Here is a 26,590-nt window from a genome sequence, read left to right as displayed (position 1 = left end):
AGGACATGTCAACATCTTGATCATTTAACTTCTGACTTATTCCCATTTATATGTCAAAACTTCTTCGCACTGCTTACCCATGTTCTATTTTTGGGTTGTAGGAAAATGGAGGAGTTTATGATTAAAGCTCTGGACAAAGGCTGTGCAAAAGCTCTGGACAAAGACTGAAGTTGCTATTAGTGAACTACTGACTGCCACTAACTCTTGATATAACCATGGCTGAGTCGTTCCATGTCTTTCTGCCTTATGTCCTCGTCTGTAGACAACACCCTCTTTCTTCTTCTCCTTCTGCTTGTTGTGTAGGCATACAGTATGGCAACAGCTGGTGTCAGGATGTTCCTCATCTGTGCAGGAGGGCCTTGATTTTATCTGAGGCTTCTTAGTATAGAATAAAAAAACAGTGAATAAAAATTATTCAAGGGAGTGCAATAACAAGCAAAGTGGTGACCCTACGTGTTTATTTGCTTTTTGAGAAGCTCCTGGCCTGCCACAGGAGCCACCTGTAGAAAGGGCCCTGTCATCTGAGTATGCCTTTCTTCTCCCTGTGACTGATGTTTACATCCTCTTATCTTTCCCCTGTAGGGTGGAGCAATCAAAACATTCCTTCAAACATTCCTTCATGTTAAGGCAGGATGTGTTTGAAAGTGTTGTCTGGCCCAGGCTACCTCTGGCTTCAGTGCCTCTCTTTGCTCCTTTGAGACCATCTGCTAATCTGAAGTACGACACCTTTAGTAGGAAGATCAAGTTTAACAGCCTCGGAGCCACTGGCAGGCAGAAGGAATGACCCTTCAGGGCAGTTTGAGCACTAGGTCCACTTCCTGGCATCTAGCACATGAGGCTGAGCTGACTATTAATATGCAGCCACAAACCATGCTGCTGTCCCAGTAGGGACTGGGGGCAGAAAGCATCATTTTGGGGATTTTACAAGGCAAAAGAATATGGAGCACAAAAAATACCCGTGTTCAGAGGTTACCATCCACCATCTCCCTTCCTTTTCACTGTCTTCTCCTCTTTTTGTCAAGAGCAACACAGCATGAAAGGGGGAAAAAGGCACATGCTGAGGCTCTTGGTGTCTCCTACTTTCTTTCCCCTCTTCTGCTCTGCACACTCCTCCTTTTGTTTAGGTTGGAGTGGTGGTAGATCACAAACAGACTGTTACTAGGAGAAGGACCTTGCCATTCACATGCTTCTAGACCCATCTCCCAGATTACTGACATCCTCGCATCTGCAGAATTGGGTAGGGAAATTTGTAAGAACATGTTTTTCATAGAGAGATTTTTGGAGACATCTTCCTATCAGGGGTATTGCACAAAATGGCTCCCTCCAAAGGAGGGAGGATCTCCCAGTCACCTTCCCCAAAATGTAAGGCAGGGAGGAGGGTGAAAAGCTATGATTTCCAAAATTATCTGAACATTTTTTCAAGTAGCTTAAATTATTTGCAGGCTCAGACTGGCTTGGGGGATGAATGGAGGTTGTGCTGGGTGCCTGTTGCATTCAAATAAATTGCTCCTTTCCCCAGAGCTCCAGCTCCTCTGTGCAGCCAAATCATGTATGTTTGCAGGAGACAGTATGCTTGTGTTTCTCCCACGACCCTGCTGGCTCATTAGTGTTATTTCTGGAGGTCTTGTTTCCACAGTAACAAGCAATTACCATTGTTCCTTGGACTGCCAAAGTTACCACCAGCAACGCAGAGGAAGATGCGTTATTCTCTATATTGGGATAAAATGCCTTCATATGTCTTGCTATTCACTGAATGCCAATCCTGACGCAGGTCCTGTGCAAATAGCACACTCCACCCCCTGCCAATGCTGCTTTTGCTGGTATTAAGACATGCCAAATTCGGAAAAGATCCAAAATGATCTCCTCTGGTCTGTGGCTACACTGGTAACGACAGGGTCAGGATTCAGCAGCAGGATGACTGTACCAATGGTAGCTCTGGTAGGAATATAAATAGAATAGCTTGGAGGCAGTTCTTCTTGCAATTGTGCTTAGCCCTGTTCTAAGGAATGCTGGTGAGTGACGTCAATGAAATATACTCTCTGTATTCACCCTATAGCTCCTACCAGTACTGTGGTGGAGCTCCCACATGACAGTCTGCTGGTCTTGTGTGGCAGGATGCTGTGTCTGTGTTGCACAGTCCTTCATCATCCCCAAGGGGTAACGTGTGTGCATCAGCTCCAACCATTTCTTCCGTCAGCGGCTTCTCCTTTCCTGTTTACGTTTACATTGCACACAGACTGATTCAGCTAAAATGGTCTTCTAACCCCATAGAAAATACCCTGAATTTCATGCACATCATAAAAAGAGTAGGCAGCTGGGAAGTTGAAGGAATATGGGCTTTTTTAGGTGAGAGCAGTGGGATACTGGAATGCTGAGGCAGCTGGATCAGGTTTCATGGCTTGGTGAGTTTTTATGGCTTTCAGTGACTCCAGTTTCCAAGTGTGACTATGTATTCTAAAAAGCTCTGGGGCCCTGTTGTAAGCTCTGAGCTCCTCTTAACAGAGTTTTCTTGTGAATGGGTGTATGTATGGATCTACATATACACACCCACTTGCCCAAATGACTAATAGCTGGTGTTGGAGGGAGAACACAGCCTCTAGCTTACATAAACCAAAGCACAAGGAAACTTGTTCCAAGGAAGCTGAAGCAGAGAGATCAAGAGAAGCATTTTAAAATGCTTCTCACCTTTTGTGAAAGGTCTTGGAAACACCTCCACTAGAGATTTTTAAAAACTGGACTTATTAGAGAAGGTAGAAGACACTTTCACATCAGGTCACTGTATGAGGGTGACAACACACAAAGGGTGCTGCTTCAACAGCCACCAAGATTGTACTGCTTTAGATGCCCTTAAGGAAATCAAAGTCCAACAGCAAATACACTGTCTTTTCATAGGATGGAGAAAGGGATAGGCAAAACCAAGTTGTTGATAAGGTCCTTCATTCTTTGTTCTGATTAAAGTCCCACCAAGTCTGCAAAGGTTGCCTGGGAAGTGGGAAAAAAAAAAAGGATCACAGGGAATGATACTCATGATGCAGAACAGCCATCATCTTGATGTGAAATGAAGGTGGAGGAAGGAGTCAAACACAAGTGGAAGAAATGTGCCTGTCTATCACATATCAATTCTAAAGGCCGTGCCTAATTTTTAAGTATCTCTTAATTAGTAGAATTGAAATGTTAGGAAGTCACTCAGTTTTCTTGTGGGCTTACCCTGAAGGCAAGGCAGCACCAGAGAAAGGTTAAGAAAATATCCTTGGGCATGTGAGAGTGGTCCTACGTAATTCAACAAGCTTCTCCTCCTCTTTTCTGTTGGATCCACCCAGAGCCTTGGATTCGAGCACACAATCTTACTTTCCACATGTAAACCAGAAGCTGGTTAGTTCTAGGTGACAGCCTGGGTGGTCCATAATGAACGGAGGTTTGGTTTTGTATTGTAAGGAAAATATTCCCACCTCAAAAATAAGCCAAGGCTTTGCTCTTGCTGCGGGCTGCAGGGCAGCCCTGGTGCCCCAGTCTTGCAGCAGCTGCTGTGCCGAGCTGGCCGGCAGACAGACACTAGGTGGAAGCCTTGGGTTGCAGTTCCACTGCAGCTGCTGACGGCAGGAAGAAGAGGACTTGTGCTTTCAGAAGGGAGAGCTTTTTCTTTTCTTCTTGCCTTGACATGCTAGAAAGGGAAGTCCAAGCTCTTCTGATGCGCCATGGGGTGAGCAGAGGAATGGAGGAGAAGTGTCAGTCCCATCCCGGGTCCCCCCTGCAACAGGATCTTGTGAGCAGGGCTGTGGTGGGAGCCTTGAAATCCTCTGTGTTCTTGGGTGTGGTTGGGTGGCAAGACTGATGTAATTTATCTTGATTTATTTTTATCCTCATTTATATATTCTGATGGGGATAATTTTGAGATCCCTGTGAGTGCATAGGAAAGAATTAATATTGGGATGAAAGTGAGTACTGATGAGCTGCTCTATCTTGCAACAAATGCTGGTAGAACCAGCTACGATAAAGTGCATGCTGAATTTATGATGATTGCTTTTGACAAGGCCTCCAATCTGAAAACTATTCCAAATAGGGAGATTTAGAGTTAGTGCAAAGAATGAATCACAGGTTAAGTGAGAGCCAGAGGAAACTTGAAATGTTCATTTGAGAGAAATGTCAAAGTTTATGATTTCAAGGCATCTTGTTACTTTCAGTGATAAAAATATGGTTTTCAGTGTATTCCTAGAAACTAAAAATTATGAACATTTTTATTAGATGCTTTTAGAAAAATAACTGATATTTTATTTTAAAAATTAGTGAAGTTTTGGTATCGTTTCACACATCAGTTGAAATGCAGAGTTAAGTTATGCCAAATCAAGTCTCATATGAGGCCACGTTATGCAATCCTACCAGTAACATAACATACCATGAATATAATAATTAAATGTTGTTATATAATTTAGTACAGGTGATATTTTATATTCAAAACAAGTGGTTTTTTACGAAGTAATGAGCTTGCTATCAAAAGCAATAGCAGCTTTATTAGTCTGTGCTGAATGAAACAATTTAAATTTTTGCACTCTGAAATAGAAATGTTCTGGGTACTAGTTAGGGACCAATTGTTTTTAATATCCTGGAAACCTGATTCCAGGCTAATAGCAGGATATTGAACACATCAATGTCTCTCGTTATTAACTGAAGAACATAAAAACAACAGAATCAGAAAAATATGTTAAGAAAAGGTTGCTTTAAAAAATAGTATTTTAATTTGAAAAAAAATCTGTCATTTTTTTCCCTAAGGCAAACTTTTCAATATTGAAATTTTTGTTTCAGCCTCCTTTTACATAGGGATTTTTCATTTGTACTTAGAATTCTTTGAAAAATGTTGATTTTATCAAAGTGGTTTATTCTGGTTGAAGACTGTTTCGATTAAAATTTTCGCACTAGTATGAGCTGTTATGACACACTCCTCCTTCACCCTCTGTGATAAAGCTGTGGTAAAAGAGTGAGTGAAATTATTGATTTATCTTTCCTTATTTTTTCTTTTTTTTTAGTGCAACGACTTCAAGAGCTTCATGGCTGTTCTGCAGACAGATGCACAATTGTGAAACATCAATATGGACTGCAAATCTCTACTGTCAGTCAGCTCCTCTTCCCCTCTGCATAACGTAATCCCTATCTCCACAATGCCTGCACAGATACACATTTGCAAAGATGTTTTTCTGGAGATAGCGTGCATAGCAAACACTCCCTTACTTGTTCTCATCTCCAGCAACATTATACAGAGTTTCAGTTCACAGTTCCCTGTGTTCCCCCTCCTACCACTGAAATGCAGCCAACTCCGAGCTGCGGCTATTAAACATCACACAAGCAACACCACAAAACAGATTGTGGAAAGCACAGGAATTCACAGAAAAGCAACAAATTCACAGAGGTCTGGGAAGTGATAACAAAGGATCATAGGGAGTGAATTCCTCATGATGCAGAATAGCCATCACCTCAGCGTACTGGTGATACCAGGATGCAAGGGCAGGTTTTTGAGGGTGGCACAAGGAGATGTCACTAGGAGCAGTCAGGTTTCAGCAAGGGAGATGAGCAGGTCAGCTTCCTTAACCACTGAGTTTTGTCAGTCTTTCAGAGTCCCATGGAAAGGGCTGAAGGCATCATTGCTTGGGGGTTTTAGAACTGGTCAGTTTCAAGACAGGTCAAGGCACTTTCAGGGCTGAATAATGAAACAAGATGGAGAAAGTATTGTATCTATTCCCACTTTGTATGAGTCTGAGAAAACAGCTGGGAGAAAGATAAAAAGGTCTGAAGGAATCACATTTACAAAGTTATAAAACTGTGTGAACTGGTGTGATAATAGCTGTGACATGGCCAGGGAAAAGCTTCCAAAGACAGTGCTCTTCTTTGACAAGAAGGTCATTTTCATGATGACCCTAAGGTGAGAAAGGAGGGAAAAGGGAAAGATCTGCAATGAATCAGAGGAAAGAGAAATGTGTGTGAAGCTATGTAGTCATTTATGTGAGTATGTAGCAAAACAGGAATCTCATTCAGGTTGGAAAAAGCATTGCAAGTGTCTGCATCTCAGTTTGCTTACAGTAGTGGCTTGAAGAGGGCACCTTGGCACAAAAGCTGCACATGAATTCTTGCTGCTTTAGGTAAAATGATGAGTGGGGAATGTTGCCAGACACTGTCAGTGAGCATTCAATGGACAACTAAGAAGCAACTGCAAAAGTCTGTTCCCAACTCAAGTTGCATAGCAACACTAAATCGTCAGATTGCCATTATGTCAGTCCCTTACATTATCCCCATTATTGCAGCTGGTTTTAGGAACGACACAGTATGATGTTATCGGCCCACTTCACAGCTGGATGTGTGACCTTTGCCTCTTGCTGAATGATGCCATGTAATTTGCTGCAAAGGTGTCTCAAAGCAATACACAGAGAGAAAAACCTTTGATGATCCATTAACACAGACCATAAGGAGCAACGGATGTGCCTGTGCAGTGTGGGGCAGGAAAAACAGATCAGGGTGCATCAATGTCCTTAAAGAAGTCTAGTGTTTGCCAAATTTGTCAGGATGTGTGTTATTCCATCACTTGTCTGAACTGAGTATTCACTGATCCAGTTGAAAGCCTGCATTAAGGGGTGAGCCACAGTTGCTCATGTGTTTCAAATGCTGCCAGTGCATGCTTGTTCTTGGTGTTTGGATCTCTCCTGTGGACCATTGCTGCTGTGCAATTCTAACTTCCAGCCAGCTGTTTACTGCTTTTCAGTGTAAGCACCTTGTGAGCTGTTTCCTGGTGGAGATGCTGAAGTACTGAAGTAGTCACAACATCATCATCCTGTGATGTTTCAGAAACTGCCAGTCTCTGAAAAAATACCTGGAAGTCTGCTTCTCTTGCAGGATGTTTCTAGTAACCTGCATAATGTCTTTCCTGGATGTCTTGTGTAGCACAGCATCCTCCTCCCTTTTTCATTCTATTGCTGCTTCTTTTGCTGGCACAAGATCCTGACATGCCCCTGTCATCTCTTTGCAGCCAATGCAACCAGGGTCGCTGGGTACCAAGGTGTGGCTGGAGTTTTAAGGATGCAAATAAAATGAATGAACTCCTTTACTGCAAACATCAGAGTGACATGGATTTAGGACACCAGGTGGAATGAAAATTACCTTGCAGGCCTTTTGCACTGGATGATGGGGAGAGTGACCTGATAAACAAGTAATTCTCAGTGATATATCTCCTTTCTGAAGAGTGCCTGGTTGTAAACTATGCCAGCTTTTTCAAGATCACCACTGCAAATTATGAACCAGAAACAGACCTCAGAAGGACAAGACAGACTGCCTGTTCCCTCTGTATAGAGTAATGGAATTATTCTGCTTCATTAAAACAACTGATGAGAAAACAAAGAGCCTCAAGATTCAGTTCCTCTCTTTCTGTGCCCAGAATGCAAAGCACACAAATGGCACAACACCTGGACTAGGACCTACAAGTCACTCTTGCTTGATATCAAGGAGACTGAGCTTGGACAGCAGATGATAAACATCCATGTATGACATTGCTAAAAGAGATCTGATAGCTACGGAGTTACCCTTAACAAAGGAACATCTCTTTAATGCAAAATAGCTTAGCAGTTCTTACAAAAAAGGAACAAAAGCTGTTTGTCTGATTTTCACCTTTCTTCCCTTTAGTACTCCCCTGAACTGCTGGATGGGACACTCAGAAAAGCTTATTTCCCTCTTCAGGAGAGAGTCTCCTCTCTCTCTATTTTTGATGTATCTTGCTTCCTTGGAGGATGAGGGATTTGAGATCATTAGTGAGACAGCAGGTGTTGGAGTGGTCACTGGCACCCACCAGCTTTGTAGCTCAGTCATCCTGAGGACTACTCTAAGGAGGGATTTATCCAAGGGCTCTGCAGAGCAAATAAGATTTGCAGCTGCTCTACATGTTTTTGTGGACAGTCCTGGCAGTTCAGTGAAGGAGTCAGTACTGAGTTTTAGGCTGTGTCAGCCAGACTAAAGTATTTTGTGTTACCCTGCTGCCATGGACTATCTGGAAGTACAGATATGAGAGACTATTCCATGGAGTCAATTCATGTTTGATAATTAATATGGCTTTTCCTTTTTAACTTGGGTCTTCTAGTTTATGGTGGATAGGGCTAAGGGTCCCCCTTGATGAGTGGAGGATTCTTTTGTCAGACTTTACACTATGGTCAGACCTCTGTAAGATTTCTCTACACATATCTCTATCAGTTTCAGTCTGTGTTACCAAGTACAATCTTTACAGTGCCTCAGCTTTATTTGACAATCTGAGTTCCCTATGACCTTTGAGGATAACATTTGCAGGTTAAAATGTGCTGAATAAGGACAAATGAGAAACGCAAAAGAAGTGAAAATATTCAGATAGTAAAGAAAATCATCTTCTGTCAGCATTGTTTGCATGTGTGCTCATTTCTTATAAACATTCAAAGGCTTGAGTTTCCTGTTGCTATTATATGTGGAAAACAAATGTCAAGACTGCACATGAGTACTTTCCATAAATTAATATTAAATGTGCAGACACATTTCATCTCAAAGTGCTTGTACACTCCTCTTGTCAGAAAGCAGAATAAATGATGATCAGAATCACCACCTAGGGCTGGTTATTTCCATCTGTAGTTATGAAAATGCTCTGCAAAGAAGGTCAGGAATCATAGCCTCCAATTTTGCAAATGGGACACTGTTCCTCAGTAAAGCCACTTGTCTGGCAGTCAAAGAGCTTCCACCTCTCTACCAAACCTGCAGAGGCAAGTGCAGATGCACATTTGATTATTTTCACTTCTGCCCTTGACTACCCCTTTTAAAAGGAGTCACTCACCCTTTCATTTATTGCTCAGCACGTGAGGTTGTCCATCCCCACCCAGCAGAGGCTGCTGTCCATCCTGTGAACTGAAGGCTTTGTAAGCATGCCTTGCTGCTTCCCTTCAGGTCACCTCTGCTTCTGCCTTCAGTGCCCCTCACTGCAAAGGATCTCTTCTCCTGTGCATCTCTTTTGGGCTGCCCAGAGGCCACCTCCAGCAAATATCCTGGCAGAAGAGTCCTGATTGTGTGCTTCAGTCTTCTGTATGTTTCTTTCTGTCCTTGTCTTGTTCTCAGGAGCCTCTCATTTTCCAAGGCTGTCAAACAAAGATTTGTAGTCCTGAGTCCTCTCTGCTTTCTTGTGTGTTTTCATCCTGACAGTCCCCCAGACTGTGCAGAGGTGCAGGAGGGTTATAGGGTGAATCTGTTGTTTCATGCCAGAGAAGATTTTGATAATGCATTTTACAAGGTTCCCTGGCAGGATGAGCTTGGTAGTGGCTTCAAGAAATTAAATACATTCAGAAGGGACTTGATCACAATGTTTGAAGTAACGGTATCAGAAGAGGTCTTGTTGGGAGCACCTTTTCTTCCTGCCTTTCCAGAAACTAACAGAGGGCCATTTGGAGAAAAATTGGCAATTGCAGTACCTGGCTGCTTCACACAGTGGTGAATAAACCATGAGGTATGTTGCCACTGTATGTTCTGGGGGCCACAGATGGAAGTAAAAAATCCCAGTAGCTTTATGGAGTAAGCCAGCTTCCAAATTCCTAGCAATTGAAATGTTTGAAATGTTTCTTGAGATACCTTGTACAACTTCTTCTCAAGGCCTCTCAAGGGGGGCACCAACAACCCTGACTGTCCTTGCCCAGCATTTCTCAGGGCTTCTTCCACTCTGCCCAGGTCCCAGGCCCTCAGGCCCCCAGAGCCATCAGCCTCTGTGCAGTGAGGCTGCAGCAGGGATGCTCTCCAGCTCCCCACAGCTCTGCCCTGCCCAGCCATGGCCCTGCTGCTCCACAGAGGTACCTGATGCCATGGGATGGGGCCGCCCCTGGTGCCTCCCAGATGCTCTGCTTCTTAGCAGGGCTGTAGGGATGTCCCTGTGGAGCCCCCAGCCTTCCTAGGGCCCTGGCACTTCTTACAGTTTTGTAAGGCTGCAACCTGCTCTATATAAAGTATATACCATCACATGCTATAGTCAGTAACATTTCTAAAGTGGGTGATTCTTTCCCAATATGCTGCTCTTATCAAAAGCAATGGAGTTAATGCCTGCCAGGATACAGAACTTATTGCAGAGACTGCAAATGCGATACTTGGACTAGTAAGGCATTTTACCAATGCTCTTCCTCTTAAAAGTGATCATTGTTAGAAATCATTGATCTTTTCCTTGTCCTCTTAGTACGACAATATCACAGCTCCAAAATGGAAAGCCTTGCTGTGTGAGCAGAGATACACAGATCAATATCCCTTCTTGTGGCAGCCAGTGAAAATGTGTGGTGCAAAGGTAGACTTCCACAGTGCTGTTAGCAGGAACAGTGTGGATGTAAGCATCAAATGTCATGCAGTTGAAATGGAAAAAGTGAATATAGATGTTTATGGCGTCAATCAGCCTTCTTTGGAATTTAAGCATCATTATTTGGAGGACAGTTGCAACATTTTGTTATAAAACTTCTGGAATTTCTAGGGAGAAGGAGGGGAGTGAAGCTAGAAATATCTGTCAAAATAGTTGTATCTCACAGTGTTTGGGCACATTTATTTCAGAAAGGCAGGTAGTGACCAGTGGCAGGACCCAAGGGAACCCAGGCCTGAAGTTGTGTCAGGGAAGGTTTAGGTTGGATATCAGGAAATGATTTTTCACCCAGAGGGTGTCTGGGCACTGGAACAGCTCCCCAGGGAAGTGGTCACAGCACCAGCCTGACAGAGCTCAAGAAGTTTTGGGCAATGCCCTGAGGCACAGGGTGTGATTCCTGGGGATGGTGCTGTGCAGGGCCAGGGACCTGATGATCCTGGTGGGCCCCTTCCAACTCAGCAAATTCTTTGATCTGGTGATTCTGTAGTCAATCAGAAGAGGGCAAGGGCTCCATGCTTTAGTTAACACACCAATCCTTACTGAAACTGCAAGCTACAATATCTTCTATATTTACCAGCAGATATATTGAAGCTCAACAACAAAGTCTCCAACACCAAAATCCATGAACTAAAGCTTAGTCTCGGCACAGCCCAGGTAAATGTGGTCCTGGCTCTTCCCTTAATGAGATATTTGAGCAAAACATGTTGCATTTATTGTGAGGATTTTCTGGCACCATGCAGGATAGAGGGATCATGGACAGATTCAACATTGTTTTAATAAAAAGGAAATAACTTTTCAGACCAAAGAGCTATTAAAATATTGGTGTCTTGACTTCCATCACTTCATTGTGTTGGGTTGTGGGAGGGGAGTTTTTTCCCTAGTAGAAGATTCTTCTTGTGCTTTTTGGTGTCAATGCCTAGGTCAAATTCACAGCCTAGCTGCTTCTCATTCTTAGGAGGGCATGGCTGGGCTGCCTTTCTTGCATGCTTCTTCATGATAGTGGCAAATGTGGGATCTGACAGTGCACGGAGTCTGAGGAATCCCATAGGAAGCCTCCCCACAGACGATTTAACTTGTGATTAAAAGCAAGACATGGCTGCATGCGTATTAACCTTCTCTCTGCAAAACCCAAGAAGATTTCCAAACTCTCTCCTCCCCAAACCTCCACCACTTTTCCTTTTTCTTTGATTTCTCAGATAAAAATAGGGTGACAGAGGGACTGTGGGGTAAGCAGCTGGAGTAGAGCGGAGCCAGTTGCCATAGAAACCAATGAGCCACTTAGCAGCACTTGCCTTCCTTCTTTGCCTGTGGATTTATTTTTTCCTCTTTTCATGGAGGGCCATTGTGGGGTGGCAGCAGAAGTCCCACACCAGCTGAGACACAGCTCCCTGCCCCTGTGGCCACCTGGGATGCCACCGTTCCCTCAGGATCTGCCTCCCAAGTGAGGAAGGGGAGAGGGAGGATGGACTTCAGGTGGAAGAAGGGTCTGAGCTTCAAGGCTTGTACATATGCTGGGTTTTTCCCCCTCACCCTGGTATCTTGTTTTCCTCTCGTGCTAGATAGCACTTGGTTGGTGCCCCAAATATTCAAAGAGGACTCCCCAGGCCACCTTGTGCTCTGCCCTGTCTCTAAAGATGGCAAACAGCAGCAAGTTGGATTTTATGCTGTATTATACCCCAGGTTTGAGTAGCAAAGACAGTAGTTTTGAGGTGAACATATGGGTTAGAAGAAGAGAATATTCCTTTCTTCCCAGGTCTTCTTTCCATCATGAAAAATTAACACTTGGGTGATTATTTAAAATAGATGCCCAACCTACTTTTGGTTCACAGGGGGCTAAAGTTGCTTTAATTTCACTGCATATACATTTCTCAGTGGGGAAAACCTATTTCCTTGAAAGATCAGAAGCTCTAAATGGAATACCTGAAACATATTAAGCTATAATTTGGCTACACCTGATTTGGGTTTGGAGTGCTTGATTTTCAGTAGTTTTTTTTTCTTTTTTTTTTTTTTTCCTGATACTGAAGAGACATACATTGTTAGGTAGCACATACTTCACTAAGTTTATTTTTAAACTTAGGAAATATTATCACTGGCAGAAAAGTACTAGATTGGCAGCTCTTGGAGAATGAAATCTTCTGTTCAGCCCTGAAGTGACAGAGCCAGTTTTGGTAAGACCTTCCCACACTGCTCCTCATCCGTATGCTCCAAATGTTGCTTCCTCATAACCCGCGTCACGTGAAAGAGCCCCAGCTGCTCACACCTGGATGCAAACCCCAGGTGTCTGCTGGCAGGTGCTATTTTCTTCCTCACTCTGTGCTATGTAGAAGTGGTAATGGGGAAGACAGTCATGCATTAATGGGTGCTGCAAGCACAGTAAAGCTGTAAGGAATTTGCCAGCAGAACCATGCCTGATAAAGATTCCTGATGTAGTGCTGCTCCTTCAGGTTGCATGTTTTCAGCATTTCTGAAACTAGGGAGAAAAAGTCTATTATCTAGAAATCATGGTAGATAAAATTGAAAGCAGTTTCTAGAAATTTGGGCTGGACAGTTTTCCTCTGGGTAGTCTGAAATAGGGGGTTTGTATTTGATTTCTCCTCTGAACATGAATGGAGGACTGAAAGATAATAAATGGCATCACACAGCAGTACATACAGGGAAATATAAATTATAAATAATGAATCTTTATGACATACCTGCAAAGTCAAATGTATCATTTAACTTCTGCTCATCAGAGAAGGCCAGGCAAGACATGTGTGATGGAGTTAGAATTGGGTCAAAGGGATACCAGAGAAGACCTGAGCACCTCCTTCACTGGGAGGTGGCGTGGATATCCCAAGGATGCCATTCTGCAGCTGCTTAGGTCAGCTTTGACTCTTGATGCTGACTCTTAGTATTTACTTGGCTGTACCACATCGTTGACACCAGCAGGACCTAACTATGCTCTGAAGAGCTGTGCTGCTGGGTGAGACTGCTTCAGATCTTGCAGACCCATAAAGGGAGCATGGCAGAAACATGGGCAGGGTCGTGCTGTGCTCTGGTGTTGTCGTGGCTGGCACAGCGGTCTTTTTGGAGCCCTTGCTATCAAAATAATGCAAAACAACCTTGGGGTTTCGTTAATGTGTCACATCAGCGCCATTTATTTAGTTGCTCATGCTTTCTTCTCTCTCCTCATTTTGGCCCAGGGTCCTGTGCAGCAGCTCACGTGCAATTAACTGCTTTCCAGAAATTAACTGAGAGTGCAGCGCAAAAATTTGATCTGAATTAAAATATATCCCCAGATTTAGGCAGCTTGATCCAGGTTTGGTGGTGGCCTATTTCTCAGTGAAATGTGTAACAGCAGCCAAGTGTCTTCTCTTGTATATTATTATGTTTCTTAATTTCATGGTATGTTTTCTTTGTTTGTGGTAGTAGCCTGAAGTCATGCTTCAAAACTCTTACTGTATTCATGAAAACACACCAAAGGCAAGCTTCACTGGCTAATTAAATCTTCTCTGATACACACTGGCATGATAAATATAGATTTAAAATAAACAAAATGTTCTATTATAGAACTTCTCCTATTCTATTCACCTGATGTTATCAGAAGGGTCTGGCCCAGGAGGCAGGACGTGCTGAATGCTACACAGGAAGTAGGAGGAGCAAGAATCTGGGGCAATTTGGTACAAAAGTAAGGGGGTGTTTGTACACAGAGGAATTCCTGTATGCTGGAATAAAAAAGGCAAAGGTTACAAAGCAAATCCTTCCATCAGCAAGATCAGAAACTGCATGTCTTCTGTTCTCTTTAGGAGTCATTCAGAGCTGCAGCTTGTTGGCTGCAGAAAGCAAATGAGGTTTGGGAAGAGAAGAACTGAACCCCACAGCAACAGCATGTGGTGGAGGGGAACAGAGAACGTCGAGCACACTGAGCATCAACAACAGATGGGCTTTTGTGCAAAACATGGTGTCATGGTTAGCCTGGGAACGAAAGATGGTGGCTTTCCATCTCTACATCAAATGAAGAATAGGTGTGTTCTTGATGGTTTGAACTTATATGTGGGGATTGGTTCATTTTTCCTTCCTCTTCTTCCTCATTCCTGAAGAAGCCCTTTCACTTTTTCTCTACTTCCTCAGGACCTTCATCTATGCAGAAAATCCTATCTTCAGCCTCTAAGGGACTGAGATTTTGGCAACCTCCAGTCCCTAACACTACTCATTGCTGCCAGTTTAGCTGAGCTGAGTGTGATGCCCTTTTCTTCCAGTCCACAAGCTGATGTCCACAGATTACTGTATAGAAGCATTGCTGGGAAACATATGGCAGTAGATGGAGTGTGCCGGGTAAGCAGAAGAGATAAGAAGTGACTGGGCAAGAACCAGCCAGGCTGGATTATTTGGAGGAACCACATCTGAGATGGCTTTGCCATCCAGCTGCTAGAAACAAAACTCATGACTCAGTGACTGGGTCTTAATGCTACTAGAAAACTCCTTACTTTGCATAGCATGTACAATTTGTAGAAGAATTCTTTAAAAAAAGAAAAGGTATTTACATATAAAATTAAAATGTTTTGCACAGCATCTCTCTTTTCAATGTGAAATGAGTTTTTGTACTGGTTGCTGTTCACTGCTGAACCAGCTGCTGGGGAAGGCAATGAGAGAAGCGATGGTAGCTTGGGGTTTGGTAAGTCAGCCACTGCCTGTACTGGGTCTAAGGAACCCCTGGTTTGTTCATCTCTTTTCTCTATTACAAGGGAACATAATAGAGCTAATAATTTTGTTTTAATTAGCATTAGGTGCCAGTAAGGAAAAGGGAAGATTTTATGCCTTTCTCACATGTACCGAAGAGCCACAGAACTAGCTCAGGCATAAGACCTCCCTGGAGGAGAGTGGAAAAGGGTGCTTCTGTGCTGATTGTGGATTCAGGAGGGCAGCATGGCATCAGATTACATCTTCTTGGTATTTTAAGGTTTCTTTATTTTTAGATTTCTTCTTTAGAGTAGAATGGTATTACCTGAAGAATGCAATGCTGCAGTTTAAGAGGAAATAAAATGTATTCCATAGAAAATTCTGCTGCTGTGGAAAATGTGGGGCCTTGTCAGAAACCTTCTCACCAAGGAGTGAAACTGCTCTCCAGACTCCATGATATTAAGCATGAGGAAAAAAGGGTTCAACTCTCTTGCCCTTTTTGGTGAGATTACAGCTGACAGTTCAGGCAGGAGGATCTGTGCAGTGAGTGGTGTGAAGTGGGATAATGCATACTGAACACTGCATGCTGGGAGACTTGCATATGGCTCTTGTTCTAAATAGTGCCTTCAGACACAGCCTGTGGAGTATATGCATAATGGCTCTTTGCTGGAATTTTTGCAATGTATAATCTTTGATGGGAAGTCTTTGCTTCTGTATAAAACTGCATCTGCCATTGCAGACTGCTAGGCATGTTCTGTGCATAATGTTGTGGTGTTACTGCATGTGTACATTGTTAATGCCTGGACACACTTCTGCAACAATTAATATTTTTTTCTTCATTATGATCTGGTGTAATGATAATTCCTTACCGAAGTGTAAGCTCAACTACTTGCACTTCAGTAGTGCAAAGAGATCCGATTAATTATTTGTTTAAAGTCTGTAAAGACACTTTCTTCCATCTTTTCCCCCTTTCATTCTCAGATAACTCAGGCATAATGTCTTTGAAAATTTTTCCTGAGGCTTGCCAGAATACTTCATCACTAGGATGAGGCCTAGGTATGTGCAGTCATGCTTCAGAACCAAAGGAACTGTTTGAGATTTGTTTATTTTGCAAACAGAACAAAGCCTGGATGCTTTTTGTTGTTCTCTTTTCTAGGCTGTTAACTCTGGGTATTGTTCACTGTCACTGATGGCAGAAAATTAATAAATTTAAAATATGACTCCTTTGAGCAACTGAACAGAGAAGTTCCTTCTCAAAATTACTTACTGCAAACCATTCAGAGCTTGCTAGACTGCTCTGTTTTCTATGGCGTTTTGGATCGTGACAGAAAGAAACTGTGTAAAAGTAAGATATTATTATTAGCTCCATTCCGTGTTCAAGCTGGCTGATAACAGCAGCTGTCCTCTCCTTTCATTGATGTACTTGTGAGATCTGTCAATCAAGCCTGTGTCAGCAGCACACGAGGGGGAGGGTGCAAGTGTGTTTATTTTTACTGTCAATTGTATTTGCTAATGAGACTGGAGTCCATTACTAGAGAGGGAGCCTGTGTGAGTTAGTGACTGAGTCAATTCGTTATCAAGTGCTGGCTTTGATGCCAAGAATTGCTGGGGAGAACTGAAAATCATCATTCCTCCACCCCCAGCTCCCCTCTGTCTAACCTTTCACATTCACTCCTGGTATTAACTGGAGATTGCAGCCTCTGGAAACTGGCAGATACAATTTTACAAATGGATGTAGTCTGATGTCAACCTTTCCTCCTCCCCTCCCTGAGCATCTGACATTTCTCAGCCAAACAGACAGATGATAGAGCAAAAGTGGGATTATTTCTTTATGTTCCTAATAATAATAATAATAATGACTTACTTTCAAAGTGCTTTTGCTCAGTAAGGAGCGGGGATAGAATAGTGTTTATCCAGCTTGCATTTTCCATCTCATCTGCTGTTTTTTTCTGCCTCTCAACATCCTCCTATTTCCACTTGATCTCCTCCTTTCTTTTTCCTCTTTATCAGTTCTGGTCCCTTGCACGTCAAATTGCTTTGGTGGTGTACTTCTCCCCTGAGATCAGACATGGTCCTAGACCACTCTGGCTTTACAAACCACTGCTTCCAAGTCGTTTCCTGAACTGACCATTTCCCTGACCCAGTCTGCCCTTCCACAGGACATATTTCTCACTACCTGGGGAGACATGCTTCATCCCCACTTGAAATAGGAGTGTGTGGCAGCTGCCCTTGGTATGAGCAGAGTTACCTGCAAATGCTGGATGGAAACATCAGTCTCCTATTCTGGGAGTTCTTGGATGCACTGCCTCACCACTGCTTAAAGCAGGCAAAGCCTCATTTTGCATGAGGCAGGGCTTCATAGTCCTAAAAAAGGATGAAATCATGACAAACTCCAAAGCCTTGGGAAGAATTTGTGGCCATCTGGCAGACAGCATCCTCAGATACAGTCTTTCAGGGACGTGCTCATCCAGAGCTGTCTCTGGTGACAGAGCGCTGTCTGCAGAGCCACCAACACAGTTCCTGCTTTGTTTCCTCATGCTCCACTGCTGGCCAAATCCAGGCCGGGCTGTTTCTGTGGGAAGAAACCCCAAGGTGGTGTCATTACATATAGGATAACGTGTGTGGCCTGCACGTACCAATGGTCTCAATTGTACTTTCAGAAAAACCCTTACTTTTAAAATTCAGATCCTCTTTGTCATCGCCACATCTTCCTCCAGGTTTGCTCCCCTCTCCAGTGGAGCAATTCCTGTGTGATTCAGGGGGTGATTTTTGCACTGTTTCATTATTTCACACCCTTTTCTGGCCTTGCCTAGCCTGCCCACCTGGCTGGTCTGGTTGAAAAAGATCCCTTTATCACCTCACACTATATGCCAGAGGACAGTTCATAGCTCTCAACTGTGATCCTAGTTTCATTGAGGAGGTGGCTACTGTTTTTTGGTGGATTCTGAAAAAGACTGGGAAACTGTTTTTAAACTGTGAGGAAGGACAGTGGACCTCCTGTGGGCACACAGTAGAGGGAACAGATATTCTGTGCAGTGCTCCTCCCTTGTCACCTTCAGGTAAAATGGGTTGACTGACTTCATTTTACTCCACTCACTTTTAGCATTGTAGGTGTGGAAAAGGGAAAAAGTGAGATTCCAAGCCCTTCTCTCCCCTAGGCAAGGAGGAATCAGGAAGTCTTGAATGCTGCTGACGTTGTGTAGTTTCACCCCATCCTATTCCACCTTGATTCACTGGAACCTGTGTGGTAGGCTGTGCTAGGGGTCATAGAGCAAAGAGGAATCTCAGTAGAGGTGGGCAAAGGAATAAGGAAGAGGAGTAGAAAGTAACTCGTGTGAGCTGGGACAGCATCAGGAGAGGTGGGGCTCAGAAGTTAATAATTCACTGCTGGTCCTGAGCACGAGGAGGTGTGTGGAGCAGAGGGAATTACTGACACTTGTGGGGAGGAGCTGGATTTTCTGCATCTCTAAGGGGCCAGAGTCACTGCAGAGGTGATCCAGAGTCACCATCTGCTTTTGGGAACGCTGGTGACTCTGTGAATGTTACATGCTGGGGAGCTGGGAATCGAGTGCTCCAAAGACTGCTCAAACACAGCAGCTTTTCCAGAGGGAAAAATGTGAAGACCTTGTAGTGACTTTTCTGGAGTCCAGCTCCTGTTTTTTTTCACTCTTTGAGGCTGGTTGTACTGCACTTACATTCCTAAATGTCTTCACTCTATTAATCCTTACAGTACCCATTTGTAAGTTCTACCCTCCCACTATAAATGCAAAATCTGTTCAACAGAGGAATTTAAAGGACTTGCCCCCAGACTCAGCCTGAGGCAACTTTATGGTTCAGGTTCCATGCTCTTGCCTCTTGTATTTTTTTGGACCATAACCCCCTACCGACCCCTCCCTCATATGCCACCTTGCTTTCTTCTACTTACCTACCACAGTTAGTGTGAAACCCTCCTCTAGTGTTGGTTTAGCCATATAAGAACAGTTTTCCTGCTTTTCTGCCTCAACTAATTGCTTGTTGAAAAATTTCAGCTGAAAGTGCATCTTCATAGCCTACGCTCTTGAATTTTTCTCTTCCTCTGCAATTATTTACCCCTCAAAAGTGGTTTTATTTAGCTACAGTATGTACATTAAATATGAAAACGTGGTTGACTTATTTAGAATAGTTATTATTGGATGATTTCAGATTGCATGATGAACATGAAGTAAATAAGCCTTGCTAAGTAGGTAGACAGTAATAGTCAAGGGTCATTTCAATATCTCACAAGCTTTAGTTGCCACAACCTTTGAGGATAGAGGCTAGGAAGTGAAGTTCAGTTGTAATTTGCCAGTGGACATTTTCAGGTCTTTGCCTTTCTGCTGTAGTTTCTTTAGTTCCTCTATGTTGTGCACTTGGCTCTCAGCATGATTTATGGCACATCCCAGAAGGTTGGTTGGTGAGGTGACTTTTGTCCTGCAGAGGGGATTAAAAAGCAGTATTTTGTACTTATCTGGGTATATGAGTACAATAAAAACCCAAACTCCAGACCTGGAGAATATGCCTCCAAAATTCAAAGTAGTTTAAAAACTTTCTCAGTTAAGTTTGATCTAAAATTTGCTGGAGCTGTAATTTAGATCAGATTCTAGGCAACCAGAGCCACTTTATCCAGCCTTATGTGTAACAGGCTTTGTAATTGGCTGGATAGAAATACACCAGATATCTGATGTCTGTGGCAGTATAGCTGATTCTGGGATCAGATTATTTGAGCTGAAACTGGTTTGAATTATGAAGAAATGTTTGCTTTTTCTGCTCTGATGTAACAACATCCTTCCATAGTGGGCAAGCATGATTTGTCCCAAGCACTGTTCTCCCCAGGGCTGATTGTTTCCCTTTCTCTCCTATCTTCATCAAGAGCCTGCAATGGACTGCATGTACTAATCTCATTGGTATGTTTGTATAATGTAAATCTACTTCATACCATAAACATATAATTTTCTACACTTCTGCATGCTTTTCAGTATCTCAGTTCATAAGGCAGCAAAACTCAAACCCTCCCTTTTATTTGGTAGGGTGTTAGGACTTTGAGCCTGGAAAAAACATATCTGAGTAGGGCATGACAGGGGTCTAGGAGGATCACAGAGATGGGTAGGAAATTACTGTTTTCTCTTAATATGAAGAGTAGGAATCCCCAGTAAATTCATCAGTCAAAATCAAAAAGAGGCACTTTTTTTCATCTGGTGCATGCATAAATTGTGGAATTCACTGGGTGGTGTGAAGGGCAAAATTATAAATAGTTCTAAAAGCATCTTGACACATTTATGGAAAAAAAAAAAAAGGCCATTAAGATCTACTAAATTCATTGAAGCAGATGTGATCTTTGGCTCAGGAAACTCTCAGCCCCAGATATCTGGCTGCTGGGAGAATACAGTGGGAGGAGGATCGCTGTATATTTACACTGTCTTTTCTTAAACCTTTGCTGGTTCTTGGCTGTATTCAGAGCACTGGGCTGGGTGGTCCTTTGGGTCCAGTACCAGACATATGCTTTGACAGCCGTAGCAATATTTCTTTAAGAGCATTAAAATGGCTTGTTTGGAGCCAAGTTCAACATTGGTATTTAACTTCACCAGCAAAGAGGTTTTTTAACTATCTTGTCAGGAGTTGTTCCTAGATATGATCAAGGGACAACAACAGCATCTCTAAAGTTAGGACAGTCAATAATCATTTGGAAGAAATGTTAACATAGCTTGATTAAATATTAATGTTATGAGTCATAGGGAGTTCTTGGAAATTGAGGAGTATGGAAAGAAGCCTTAACTCTCAGTGGAACTTTGTGAGCGAGCTATGTATTTAAGGTAAGTAACATATCCAGTATGTGTCTGAGAAATACCCAGGACAGGGTCTTGCCTAGATTTGGATCCTTAGTACCAGGACTGTGTTCTAGCATCTTTTAAGCTGGATAATGCAGAGAGTGAAGTTCTGGCAGCTTAACTATAGCAAAAGCCTGTTTTTTTTTTGTCTCTAAGCTTAGCAAGTCTATTTTTAATGCATGGATAGTGGCAAATATACTGTATCTTTAATTTTGTCTTAACCTCTTTGTCTGCTATCAGAAGTGCCTTCAGGGAAGGTTGAACTCCAGAATCTATATTCTGAAGGGAATGTTGAACCATAAACCACTCTCAGGGTGTCCTGGGATGAATTCAAGCTCCCTCATTAGGCTTTCTGGGCTTGTATGAGATCTGGCAACACAAGATGCCGATCTGAAAAGATTTTTTCCATCAGAAAATTTACACAGACTACCATTAGCATGAAATGAAACAGTCAGATGAGTTTCTGAACCTTAAGGCTCCTCCATGAGTTTACAAAATCAGGCCAAGCAAATTTTGAAATGGTTGGGAGCTCCAGTGGAGAAAATTAATTCAGTTGGAAGGGAATAATGCACTTTTTTGTGCTTTTTTTTTTTTTTTTTTTTTGTTCAGCAAAACCTCCTTCTTCCTTACAGTAAGCAAAGGCATTTGTTTTGAGGAAAGGGTACCAGTACTGGTGTGGAGGAAGGTAGAGATCTGGTGTAAGTAAAGGCAAATTTTGTAACCACTTATGATGTTCCCAATGTCTGTTTAACTTGAGACTTGGAATATGTCATGAAAGTAAGGAACATTTCACAGCTTCCAGTGACCTGAGCTTTGCTTCACGCTCCCAGATGTGCCATGGGAATTCTGAGAACCACACATACCTCCTGTCCCAGCTTATTGCTTTCCTCTCTGAATTCCTTCCAGCTCTGATCTCTTTTGCCTTTCTCTGTGTTTCCCAGGAAAAGGGCTAACCTACCTGACAAGTGGTTGTGTCTGACATGATACCCATCTGCCCTCTCCCTTCCCTTCATCATGCAATATATACTAAGCAGATTCTCATTATTGTTCTCTGGTAACTAGGCAACCATGAAATGTCAGCTTGGCCTAAATAAATAAGGCATACATATCTTTGTGATATATTTGAATCTACATACATGTAGATATCAATGTACAAGGTCATTTGAGCATGTCTGTACATGTGTGAGATCTGAGTGTGACAATACTTTGCAGTTTCACCCACGATCTTGAAGCTTTTTGCTTAAGTATACCCATGCTCTTGTGATTGAAATATTATCACTACCTCTAAATGACAGGTAAGTAAGTGAAGGTATAAAGAAATAAAGTGACATTTCAATGTCACAGAAATACTCAGCTGAAATGCAGGAACAGCTTCTTGAAAAACGTGTGCCTGAATATCCTGTATCAGGTCCAAATCCTTCACCCCATCACTATTTCCAGAATTGCAAAGAGCAGACTGGCGTCTCCCTGTCATTTCTCTGTACATCTGCTCCTCCTTAGCTCTCTCCTTTTGCTCACTCATTGCATTGCTGTTGTTGTTCCCCAGATTTTTCCTGTTGTTCCCCAGTGACTGTTCCCCCGAATCAGACATCCTTTACCCTTTCTTTAGACCCTCTCTGGCTTATTGTTCCTTCCTCTGCTGCCACATCTCCTTTCGGCTCTCCAGCTCTACTCCAGCCTGCTCTTTTTCCACCCTTCACCCACATATACAGAACTTGGCAAGATGCAGAAAATAGTCATTCCAAGAGAAACTGGTGGCATGTCCTTGGAGTTGGGAGCGGCCATAGGCTGCAAAAACAAGCACTCCCAAGTTGGAGGTGGAGAATTTCATTCAATGAGAATGAGCACAAGGATTACCTGGGGAGGAAGAAAGAAAACCCACCAAATTATGTAGTTTTCATAAGAGAAAGATTTCAGGAAGTTTGTCACATGTGAAATGCAGCTGTGCAAATGTTTGTTATAAGCCAGACATGAGTCCTTGCTCTGGCAGTGCAGGGCTAGTACCTTGGTATTTCAGCACACACCAAGGAATTTCATGATTTTAAAAAAGCCCTTTAGAGAGCTGTGGGCTGTTCTCAACATCCTGCCTACAGGTTAAGGCCAGAGCATCTTTGTGTACTGACAGGTCCTTTCTTGCCATCACAGACCTTTCTCAATATCAGTTCCAAGATAAAGCTCACCTCCACTGTGAGCACTTGGGAATTTCCCAGGGTCTGTCTGTGTCCTGCTAGTGTGTGTTTCCTACAGCCTTTTCTTGGTTTGAAAAGACAGGTGTCTGTTAAGGAAGGCAGGAGCTTCACTTGAAATGGAAAATGTAAACCCCCTCCCTCCAAATTATTATAATTTTGAAATTAAGTGGCTCTCAGGCAAAGATATGGGAATAGGAATAACAGTTCTTTACTAGGAAAATTAAAAATACAAATGCAATAGTAACCAAAAAACCCAACTACTGACAGAATCAGAGTATGACCTGATGCCCTGTTGGTCAGGGTGTTGGTAGCAATCTGATTAAATGGTGGCTGCAGTCCTCCTGCGGTGGCAGGTGTGGTTCTGTTGGAGCAGTGATCCTGTAGAAGGGTGGGCCCTACTTCAGAGGAGTTTTCCTCTGAAGGTCCAGTGGTGGTGTAGATGAGCCTGGTCTTCCTCTGGGAATCCAGTGGAGAAGACAGCTGCTCCTCTGGGAATCCCGTGGGAAAAGGCTGTCTCTGGTGTTCCAAAATCTCAGATTATATCCAGGTAGGAATGCTTGTCTCCTCCTCCTGGGTGGAGCATCTCACAATGGGATGATGTAATTTTATCAGTCATGCAGGGACACTCAATGGCCCATTAACAGAAGATATCTTCCCAGAGGGAAGATGGGTCATGGAAGAGATAAAGAAAACTGCCCCACTTGGTTTTAACAGGTGGCCAAATTAACAGAAGAAAACTGCCCCACCTCTCACAGATGGCAATAGAATACACCCCAGCCACATCTTGCAACCTAAGCCAAGGTTTAACCCATGTATGGTTTGGATGCTGTTCAAGACCCAGGGCAGAAACAGAGTCAGGCAATCATAAGGTTTTAGTGGATCTCTCGAGCTCTTCCTTGATTATCTGGAGAAGAATTCAGGTTTCTCAGGCTAAGGATCACTGCACTAAGTTGTTCAGCACTGAGAGAAACCAGAACCCTAATTAAAAATAGGGATCAAGGGCTGGAGAGTGGGATTTTTTGTCCATGTAATGTGTGCCTCCCAAACAATAGCAAGGGGGTATATGTACAGTTGTTTGCTGAATTTTGCTTAGGAATGTGTTTATGCAAGCAGGAGGTTTGCTCTAACATAACTGCAGCTTACCCTGTGTAAATTGAGTGGGCTTAAAAGACGAGTGGGAGGAAAAGAACTGCAGCAGAGATGGAGGCAAAAAGGGCAGGAACAGCTACCTTAAAGCATGACTGCTTAAAATTTCCTGACCCATGTGGGCACGACTCCTCTCCCTTAGCTGAAAACACACATTCAAGTCTGTGCATCTGCACAGATCTTCCATCACCCACATTCAGCCATCACAATCTTCAGCAGGCCTATTGTCAGCCAGAATATAAACCAGGACACATCCTCAGCTGGCTACAGACGCCAAAGTTGCCACGGTCCTTTCATGGCTGCAGCCAGAGTCCATTGTGGATGGCAGGGCAGCAGCAGCTAGATGGGACTCTGTGGGTGAACATGTAAGAGATGCAGTCTTTCCAGGAAGGAAAAATCTCACTGCCTCCAGGTCCCTGCTTCCCCTGAGGTGTGTTTGCTTCTTTTCCATGCACAGTGAATGCTGAGGGAATGGCCTGCCCTCCCATCCCACCCATAGTTGGTGAATAACAGCAGACGCTGATCTTGGGAGTCTCTGTGAGAACACTGGACAGAGTCAGGGTGCTGGATGTCCTATGATGATCCTGACCATCACACTGTTAGTGCAACCCCCAAAACATGTTTAGGCTGTGCCAACCTGCAGACAAAGCCTGGCTCCAGCTCATGGATGGGTTTATCCAGAGAGGTGGTTCCAGGAGATGTGAAGAGGTAGAGAGGGTAGCTCTAGGGACATTAACCACACTGTACCACTTGCCTTGAAAATGGCCCCATTCTAGCTCTTAGGATTGACTGAGCCCCGTAACTGCTAGTGACAGAGGGCCAGGATATGTGTAGAAATATCGGTAGAAAGATCACAAGGGAAGGCAAATGAGTCTCATCCCTGACTCGGCCAGCCAGGCTAGGTCACCCAATGGCGTTAAATTGCTCAAAAAGAGAAGTAATGGCTTTTAAATGATGCTTCCGACAGTAATTCCTCTTTTGCCTTCTACAGGGAAATATTCGGGGCAGCTGGTGGTGTAGTTCCATCTACCAGGAAGCAACAAGTCAGGCTCCACTGTCAGTCACAGATGGTGTGATTAATTCTTCTAGGTAGTGTAATTAGTCCATCCTATCAGCTACGTATTTTCTCAGTCAAAATTATGCTAAAGCTAATAATACATAAAACACAGAAAACAAAAAGAAACCCAAGAAAAAGGGGAAGCGATAAGGGGAGGAGAAGGGATTAGCACAAAATTTACCAGTGTATAATTTTTTCTTGTTGTACATTTCCTCTTCCCTTCAGCTTCAAACACAATTCAGAACAACTGGTGAATGTAGCAAGCAGAATGAATACAAATTGGCTTACTTTAAATAGCAGCATGTAGGACTTAGCCAAAGTCTGCTTTCAGATGCTGAGGCGAGATAAGGCACAGATCCTGCAACTAACTCTGGGCAGGCATTGTGTCAGGGCTGAGCTCCTGCACTGTGCTCTGCCCCAGAGCCTGGGGGGTGGAGAGGCAGCGTGTCCACTGCCCATGTGTCCATGCTCCTCTTTGACTGGGGTCCCAGCAGGGCAGAGCTGATGGCAGGGCTGTGTGGAAACCTGGGTGTAACTCTCCTGCAACACAGTGTGGGGTGTGTTGGCTGTCTCTACTTCTGAGTGGGGAAGCAATGGTCACAGATTTGGAAATTGGTCCCCAAAGCAGAGAAGGGTGAGTTACTTGGGACAGTACCCATAGGAGAGGTATCATGTCCATGCATGGGTAGGGGGACTGTAGCTCACAAGACTCTTGTGGACTTGGTTTCTTTCTAGCTCAGATGCTAGTGCAGAACAGTTCTCTCAGATCCCCAAAATGTAGCTGCTGGGATAATTTCCTTGGGTCTCAGATTTGAGGGTTGATCCTAGAGAAGGGAAAACCAAAAGCTGCTAGGTGAAACCTTCCTCCACCATTACATGAATTGTTTGCCCAGAGATTAGGCAGGCATGGGGAGGAGGGGATAACTAGGCTGAGCTAACTGGAAAAGGGGTCTGTGGGGCTCTGCAATGAGCTCTGCTCTTGTTGTGTCACCCTGACTCCCTCTGAGCTGTTTTGGCTCCCCAGCTTGCCCAAAGCACCCCATGGACTTGCAGTACCCAGAAGGGGAGAGGATGGGAGGGTGATTGTGAGGGGGGACAGGGATGGTGTAGTGCAGCTGGGGAGGACTTCTTGGTGAGCAGGACATGTCTGGCTCTCTGTAGTGGGAAGGAGGGCAGTGAATAATTTTGCAAAGAAAACTGGTGCTGAGAACATGAAGCTATTTTGGGCAAATAAGAAGATTCAAAGCAGACTGCACGAGTCACTCTCAGTAATGAGAGACTTCTGAGCATGGTCAATCTCTGAAATCACTTTTGTGTGAGCTGT

This window comes from Molothrus ater, chromosome 5 (genome assembly GCF_012460135.2).
Source record: "Molothrus ater isolate BHLD 08-10-18 breed brown headed cowbird chromosome 5, BPBGC_Mater_1.1, whole genome shotgun sequence".
Lineage (NCBI taxonomy): Eukaryota > Metazoa > Chordata > Aves > Passeriformes > Icteridae > Molothrus > Molothrus ater.
The sequence above is the reverse complement of the archived record's forward strand: the minus strand, read 5'-3'. Positions refer to the sequence as shown.